The 8976-nt window shown below is 38.9% G+C and overlaps 2 long non-coding RNA genes across 2 annotated transcripts; one reads left to right on the top strand and one right to left on the bottom strand.

The window, feature by feature from the left end:
• The first annotated feature begins 274 nt into the window (after positions 1-274).
• On the top strand, positions 275-1312 carry LOC144583259 (uncharacterized). The gene is made up of 2 exons (XR_013536957.1): positions 275-422; positions 1162-1312. It is a non-coding gene; the product is annotated as an uncharacterized LOC144583259 (long non-coding RNA).
• A 1445-nt stretch (positions 1313-2757) lies between these two features.
• Positions 2758-8666, bottom strand: LOC144583258 (uncharacterized). Its single transcript, XR_013536956.1, has 3 exons — positions 8548-8666; positions 5316-5371; positions 2758-2882 (listed from the first exon to the last, which is right to left on the bottom strand). It is a non-coding gene; the product is annotated as an uncharacterized LOC144583258 (long non-coding RNA).
• Positions 8667-8976: the final 310 nt, after the last annotated feature.

Raw genomic sequence — 8976 nt, 5'->3', positions numbered from 1 at the left:
TGGTGCGTATATAAAAACCAGTAAATACAGGTTGCAGTCCTATATTGGTGCAATCCTATATTCATCTATTCAGCAGTAAATTCTATTTTGTTCAATAGGGCTTGAAAACAGTATTACAGCATCTGTATGCTTTAAACTGCAGACCTAGCAAGGTTATAGGAAGTGTTTCCTGATGTAACTGCTGCTGAGATATACTAGATTGGGGGTGCTGTTGTTGATGTTCTTGTTGTGTGTTTGAATGCTCTCTTGCATTTTCATTCTCTTTGTTCTACAGAAAAAGGTGAGTGATCTGTAGAGCTGCCAGATCCTATGCTTCAGTTGAAATCTCAATAAATTGTTGTGCCTTTCCCGGTATCCAGATGGTGGGAAAAAATCAATGGCAAGCAGCAATGGAAGAGAAGAAATGTTTATTTTTGTGTGAGGTGACTCTAAAGTCTAGGCACCTATTCCTAGCTGGCACCGGCACGCACTAGCATGGAAGGAAGATGGTTTTATATGTGTAACGCTTCCTTCCCTCCCAACACTTGTCTGCCTGCCTCTCTAACATTACAAGCAACCACATCTGTCCTCAGGTTTTGTTCCTAAAATCTCAGGGAATGTGGTGTTGCTGACTCAGCAAGACTGATCTGTATAGGAAAAACAGGATACCATCCTGTACCCTCACGTGGTGTAGTGTATAGACTAGTGGTTCTTAACCTTGGGTTACTCAGGTGTTTTTGGACTGCAACTCCCAGAAGCCTTCCCCACCAGCTGTGCTGGCTGGGGTTTCTGGGAGTTGCAGTTCAAAAACACCTGAATAACCCAAGGTTAAGAACCACTGGTGTAGACTACCGCTCAAGAGAACTGGGCTCAAATCCCCATTTGTCCATAGAAACTCACAGGGTGTGTATCTATGGAATTAGTAAAACCACTCCTTAAAGTTCTCACTTACCTTGAAAGCTACATAAGAGTTACTATAAGTTAGTTCTGACTTGACAGTGCATAATGCACACACACTCATAGGAAAAGCAAATTTTATTCCACATATATGTGGTTTCAGCTTCTCAAGAGCCCACATTCTCACACAAGGTTATAAAAAGATACACCTTGCTGTATATCTTTGCTTTGTCTGATTTCTTAATATTCAAAAACATAATAGAGTGTGTTTTCCATCTGCTGCAGGTATCAGTGTTCACAACAAACACTTTATCAAATATAAGCTGGTGTGAAACTATGAAGAGAAGACAAATTTCTTCTGAGGTTGCTGAATGCCTTGTGAAATGGCTCTGTCATTCAGTGCAGCGATTATGGCACTAAACATTTTAAGCTATGTTGTACTTTGCTTTGTTTCATTTTGTACAGAAAGACAATAATATAAAATCAAGCCATGAAAAGATTCTTTGTTTTGGAGTGGGCCATTTTACAATTAAATCCACCTCTGATTATTTCTGGCTTAACTTGCTTTCCCCTACTATGTGATCCAGATAAACATTCCTCAGGGCAGTTTCTCATCTTGATGTTTGCTACCCTGGCTTTGAGAATGTGTTTCAGTGCAGCATTGACTTAAGATGAGTCTTTCCAGGAGAAGGTGAAAACTGCAATAGTTGCAGAGGAGACAAATAAAAAAAGTAATGCATTCTATTTGATAATAATAATTATAAACTAATCTGTGTGTTTGAGAGTGTCTCTGTCATAACTCCCAGACAGTAAAACCTAAAAACTCAAAACCTGGTATGGACACTTATGAGACCCTAGGGGTGTGTCCTGTGGTTGCTTGTTTCCAATGGATTAAGTAATTATGTATATCACTTAATAGACGGTAGATGGTAAGCAATGAAAGATGCTAAAGCTCAGACTGAAATAAATCAATCTTTAAAGTACCACAACTCTTTAGACTTTATTTTTGCTTTCCATGATAAAACAGACTAGCACAGCTACCACACTGAAAATATTATTGATTTTTAAGTGATTTTAGTTAATTAACGTTTGTTTATAGCCTACAATACCACCTTCAGCCATTAGATGCCCCTAACAAGTGAAGAGGACATCAGGCCCTGGATATTTAATTCTCCAGTTGTCCCGCCCACCCCCAGGTGGAGGAGCAAGCAGGAGAAAAGGAGTAGACAGGAGAGAAAACAGAAAGTGCAGACAAAAGGAGAAAAAGTACTTGGGTTGGTACTAAAAGGCATCTATCCTTCCAAGACTGGATAACTCTGCTAGTTAAAATTATAAACCCATTGTTTGAAAGTACTTGATCTAAAATTATGCCAAATAAGTGCAAGCAGATAAATTCTGATCTTGTCTCAAAACTTCCTTCATTCTAGCACAGACTGCATTTAGACTTGCCTGCCAACTGCTTGATCAGGAAGAAAAGTTGGTAACTTTGCAAATGTTTCAAATTTTGCCACATTTAATTGCAATTTTATTTCTCATTTTCCAGGTACAAAAGTTTGCATATTTCCAAATACAGTGGCATTTTCTTCCTTAAATTATTAGGGGGGAATTTTTCAATAAAAGCTAAAGTGGTAAAACTTTGCTCATCCATACTCTTTTAAAATATAAATACACCATTTCCCAAATAGGGAATAATTATTCTGGATATACTGAAGTCTTTCCACTTGCCTTGTAGGAAACCTTCACACATTTACTTCAAGTTTTAATGTGCATCTAAGAGATCCTAAGGATTAATAGACCAGTATGAGTGCATCTGAGAAATAGAACACGGATCGAGATGCTGTTTAAATAGAGATAAGAGTTGTTTTCTCATGCATGAGAAGTCCACAGCTGATCTTCTCCCACTCCTCCTCTTCATGTGAGTGTCTAGCTTCTCCACCACCTCCATCTGAGTCAAGGTGCTCACTAGAAACAGAAAGACAATTCCTTTCTTCTCACCTTTCCTCGAGCTGAGAAAAAACAGATTAGAAAATAGCTAGGGATTAATGCTGAGTAGTTTATAGACCCTGTGCAGAGCTTGGAAAGTTACTTTTCAAATGTAATTGATAGATATATTTCATAACATCAAAGCAGTAAATGGTTCTTGTAATGACAATTTTAAAAGTGACTCTTTTAAGCTGTGACTTAAATAATGACGATTAGTTATTTTTCGTGGGGAGAAAACCTGAATGCTACCAGCTGCTAGCCTGCAATAAAAACTACTGTCCTTCCCTGCTCCTCATCATTGTTTCAATACCTGCAACAGAGAAATTGAATTATGAAATATTTCTCTTCTAATATTTAGTGATGACATTCCCTCATTCATGATAAAAGTAACTTTGATATGTTACAATTACAATGAAGTTATTCGTTGCTAAGTTATAACTGTAACGGAAGCATACCTTCGCTATTAGAAAAGAAATTAAATAACAATCTATTGACCTCTTTTAACTAGTTATTTCCGAACTATGGTCCTATGTACTGTTTACATCAATAACTTTTTAGCTTCTGAGGCTCTTTTGGCCTCAGTTCTCAAGTGGGAGATACAGAATGAACTACCAGCATAATGTTTTGAGGAAAGCCATGATATATACTACAAAGAGCTGCTTTTTTGTTCAGGATGTATTTTTTTTTTTGTTTCTTGTTTTTTTCCCTTTCTCCTGGTGAGGAAGGAGGAAGCAGGAAACAATTATGGGATTGTTATGTGCAATCAAGCCAGTGCAGTGAGGTTTGCCTAGATATACAAATGTTCTACAAGCTGTAGTCTCATAATGCAAGCACATCTACACTTACCTGGGGATAAACAACAGTGAATGTTGCAGGTCTTGTTTTTTAGTAAATATGTAAAAGATTGCGCTATCATATTAATAAAAACAACCTGTATGATCAGGAATAACATATTCTTCTTACAGCAAAAAAAAAAATATTGATATGCCTGCTGACAAATATTTTAAGTCTGGGTTAATGTTTAATATAGAATAACTATTATCCTACTTGCTTCCGTAATAGCCTCTGAAATCTGCATTCCATCCATAAAACCTGTTCAGACAAGCATCGACAGATGCATTGTGAACAGAAGTCTCACTAGATTTCAATTCCTATGCTGGAACTAGGCAATCATCATCTTTATGGGCATATGCATCACTGTTTTCAGAAGTAAACAGTCTGGTTCAGGGGTCTGTATAGGTTTGGGAAGAGCACTCAATGCTCCCTTTACATTGACCCTTCCCAGACAAGTGGGCCCTAAATACAGTCCTTCATAATTATTGTGGGAATTGACACTTGTACATACAGGTCTCCCCCATCAATGTGTGGCTCAACAGGATCAGCAGATTTTGCTTCTTGGCAGGGTCCTTCTTTGTTTTTTTCTATGAGTCTTAACTTCTTTGCCTTCAAGTGAGAGTGCACCACTTGTAGTACCGTATGTTGTCCACCATGAATCGCTATGACACCTAACCAATTTCATACAGATCACTTTTTCCCCATGCTTTGGGGAATACTTAGGAGACAATAATCTGTAGGAAAACTTGGAGAAGGAATGCAGAGAAAACTCTGTCATCCTTCCAAGTAAGAAAAAAAAAGTAGTTGTGTGCACAGATTCAAACGCAGCTCTTAGGGTCAAACATGCAAAGTTTGCCATAAAAAGCTTCAACGCAGTCTGATTGTTGTGATATTATGCAGGGCAACTGTTGGTATTAGTAGTTTTCCAAGTCACAGTCGTGTTAGTCTGTGTAAGCATTTCAACAAGAAACACTCAAGAAAAGAAAAGAAAAAAGAAAAGAAAAAAGAAAAGAAAAGAAAAGAAAAAGAAGTTGTGGCACCTTTAAAACTAACTACTATATTTTAATGTAAGATTTCATGAAACATGACCACTTCACCAGACATATGTCTCCTGAAAGAAAAAGAGGAGGAGGATGGGTGGTGGCGGAGGAGGAGCAGATAACCTCCACAGGTTTGATAAGGAACAATCAAACCTGTGGCTTAAACTAGCCCTGTCATCAGGCTGACACTGAAATATTAATATTGTATGTGCAATCCAAGACCAAGTTATTTACACTAGATACTATTGAAAATAATGCTGAAGCAATTTGTATCTGATATATGTAAGACCTGTCACAAATCCATTGAACTAATTTATCATATCATATCTGGATGCCCTAAGCGAGCATTCATTGGATTGTATGTGCAGGGATAACCAAGTTACAAAGATCACTTGTCAACAGTTGGCTAAATCTTATGAATTACTCCCATCTTTTCCTTCACATTTTAAATTCCAGCCACCTCCAGTTATAGAAAATGAAACTGCAATACTGTAGTAGGACATGCAAGTTATCACAAATAAAACAGAACATTTTAATAAGCCAGGTATTGTTCTTCTGGATAAGCAACAAAGAAAAATGTACCTTATATAAGTTCCATCAACAAGGAATCATTTGCCCACCTCTTTGCAGTAGCAATGCTGAAAAATAAGAAGTGCAACAACAACAACATACTGTCAAGTCAATTCCAATTTATGCCAATCCTTTCTGGGGTCTTCCAGATTCAGTGTATTCAGACATGGTTTACCCTTTATTTCCTCTGGGGGCACTCTAAGACCATGTAGCTTGCCCAAGGTTACATAGGCTGACTCTTCTCAGTGCATTGTATACCTGGCTTAAAAATTAGAGGTCAGGATATCACCTCACAGGATGTAATTGTCAGAATATTATTTTTTTAAGTAAATAAATCTCTCTGGAATGTTTTGAAAAGGAAAGACATCATCACTTGGGAAAAGTGACACACCTTCCTCTTCCTGCCAGCTAAGGGACTGGGTAAGTTTATTTAAACCAACACTTTGAATGTCTCTGAAGAAAAAAACAAGTTTACAAAGAGGAGAGATGTGAAATGAAGGCTGGAAGCATCCTTAATTGCAGAGTATTTCCCTCTGGAGATCTAAGATTGTAGATTTGCTGCCTGGCAGGAGTGTGTACAGTGGACCCTTGACTTACAGACGGCTTGACTTACAGACTTTTTGAGTTACAGACTTCTCTGGCCGCAAAATTTAGGTTTGACTTGCAGCCTGAGAATTGACTTACAGACCAGAAAAAAACCAAAATGGAACAAAAATGGTCTGTTACGGGATTAATCGGTTTTCAATGCACTGTAGGTCAATGGAGACTTGACTTACAGACTTTTTGACTTGAGAACCACCTTCCAATACGGATTAAGTTCTCAAGTCAAGACCCCACTGTATATGGTTTTCTTTTACATAAATTATACTTGTTTAATATTTGTAAACAAACTGAGCATTACAAAATCTCAGTGGGTCTCAAGATCTTTCCTCTAAAGAAGACCCAACCAAATAAGTGACACCTCTAGAACTTCTTACTGCCAGAGAAGCAAAATGTGTAACGGAGGGTTAAATCTCAATTCTTTATGGATTATAATTAGATACACTTTTCTTACTCATGCTTCTGTCAACAGTTCGAATGCTGACACATTGAACATATTAGTCAGGTTTTTATTCTTCATATTAATTTATAAAACACCCTTACAGACAGAAATAGTGGAAAGATCTGGAGTCAAAGCATGCTGGAATGGTGGAGGTTATGGTATATAAATCCTATCTGAGAATTGGTTTTACCTCTCCATTGTTCTTACTATCTCATACTTTTCTCCATATAAGTATAGCATTCTAGAAAAAATAAAATAATAAGAATAAAAAATAGGCTGCAAAATGTTTCATAAGCCTCTCTGCTTTGCAAGCATATGATAGTCTTACAAATCTCAAGGGTTTCAGATTTTTTACCACTGGAGCATTTGATTTGTTAGGCAGTACAGTATCTCAAAACAAAATGTAACTCATAGAATGTTGCAAGCAGAACAGTCCATATGCTCAATATCTAAGTACTCCCTTTCTCTTGGGAGTCATATTCCCACAAATAGATGGCTATTTGATGATGTTTATAAGGCGATTTAAGTCTGGATCTCTGGGGAGAGCTGTTCACCTTTGACAGTCTCAACAGAGAGAATACAGATTAAATTTTCTCGTATCTATTATATGATCTCAGTAAAATGGTATGGAGGAGGAAGACAAAGGTTACCCATGAAATGTTTAAATGAAGGTCCAGTTTTTACTTTGAAATAAATCTTTTATCTAGAACATTCATGTGATATTATCAACTATACAAAGTCTTAAAAAAGCCACTGGCAGCAAAAAAAATTGAGCCAACTTAATTCAACAGTTCTTTCACATTTCTTTTTAAAAAGGAGTGACTATTTTTTACATAGGAACAAGCAGCTTAGAATCCATAGGAAATCAGCACAGAGTTCACTGGAAAACTGGGTCCAAAAACCGTTTGAGATGCAAAAAAAAGCAGTATTGTTTATATTGATATAACTTGTGTTTATGTTTGTTTGTTGTACTGACAGCAACTGAGAAATATAAACTATATTTTGGCAAAGATGATTATGGAAAACACTTATCTCTCTGAAGACAGAAACGCTAATGTAAAGAAGATGGTTTAAGATCTACAACAAAAATTCTGTGATCTATAAACAAGTTAAATCTAGTTCCTTGGATTTAATCTGGTTTACTCCCACAAGCAGATACATGCTGTTGCTTGCAGTTAGTGATCTTCTCTGAAAACAGTTTGTACTGTTTGACCGTCACTCCAGGAAAGAGGCATCTATACAAATTAAATATAATGGTGTTTATTAGATTTATGAACATCTAGCCCCTAAATACTTTATACAGTAGTTTCTCATGCAATCTGTGTTTGGGCATTTCTGTGTACTCAAATTAACCCATTGGGAATGTGAATGCCACCATCCTGCTCCAATCTGCTATGCATTTGGGTGGGGAGGGGGCATGGCACGGAAGTTGTCCTTACATTCTCAGGCCTTGCACCCTGGAAAAAGGGATTGTACCTGATCATGCTCATCAGAGTGTGATTCATAGCAGCCACATAGTTCTGACTAGAGGGCTGCCTTTAGGACTGACAGAAACAAGGAATCATTTTGAGGCACCTGGAAGATTTCCTATGACAAACTCTCTGGGACCAGAGATTGCTGCTTCATCATGACTTAAGTCTGCAGTTCCTTGTGGCACAACAAATCAGTCTTCACAACAGCTTGGATGGTATCTAAGGTGCCACTGGTCTGCTTGTTGTTCTGTCTCACAGCTCCAACCAAGCTACCCCTAGCAAATGGTGCATTCTTCCTCAGGTTAGCTTTGCAGCAAAACTGCACGCGTCTATTCTTGTTTGTCATTCACCATTTTAAAATCGCAGCAGTCCCTTCAGAGGAAAAGGCAACAAGAGCATTATTATCCCCGTAGCTCTAACTCCGCACATAAAAACCAATGCTAGCCATGCCTGGGCTATAAGCAAACTGGATAGCCAAAGTTGGGGAATGTCACTGCTTTTGCTTTGGTGGCATTTTGGTTGGCCCGAGTAAAGGTAGTAATAAAGCAGTAAAGGTGGGTTTCAGTATTTTTGCCACATGTAGGGCTCCAACTCAGTCAAATGTCCACTAGGGACTACCACACAGTTTTCTTGCGGGAGGAAGTGTTTAGGTTTTTTGTTTGTTTGTTGTTGTTTTTGCCTCAATTAATTTTGTGACAACGCGTTTAGTTTTATCGCTGAATAATAATACACGTGTCTGCAGTTCACCGCCAGCCGCTCCTCTCAGGAAAGCGGCAGGCGAGTTTAACAATAGCTGAGAAGAGCTCTTCCTCGTGCGCTTGTGTCACCACGCTTTTCCCCTGCCGGCTGGCAGGCGCTCGGGGCCCCGTGCTTCCTCCGGAGCCCCTTCCTTCCGAGGCTGAAGGAAACCACCTGAGGGGCCTGTGGCGCGCGTGGGAAGGGAGAAGAGGAGGCGAAGAAGTGGGGCAAAATTGGCGGGAACTATCCCTTCGGCGCTTGGCGGAGCTGCTCTGCCGCTTGTTTTCGAGACTAGGCGGGGAAGCGTTTGAGGAGGAAAGGTTTCTAGACCGCAAGTGGCGAGCTGAGGGGGGGGGGGGAAACTGTGGTGTTGGGGTGCTCGTGTGGGGAAGAGGTGCCTTGCTGCGCCTCTAGGGCTTCC

The sequence above is a fragment of the Pogona vitticeps genome, chromosome 5 (assembly GCF_051106095.1).
Source record: "Pogona vitticeps strain Pit_001003342236 chromosome 5, PviZW2.1, whole genome shotgun sequence".
Taxonomy (NCBI): domain Eukaryota; kingdom Metazoa; phylum Chordata; class Lepidosauria; order Squamata; family Agamidae; genus Pogona; species Pogona vitticeps.
This window is presented reverse-complemented; position numbering and strand designations above follow the sequence as displayed.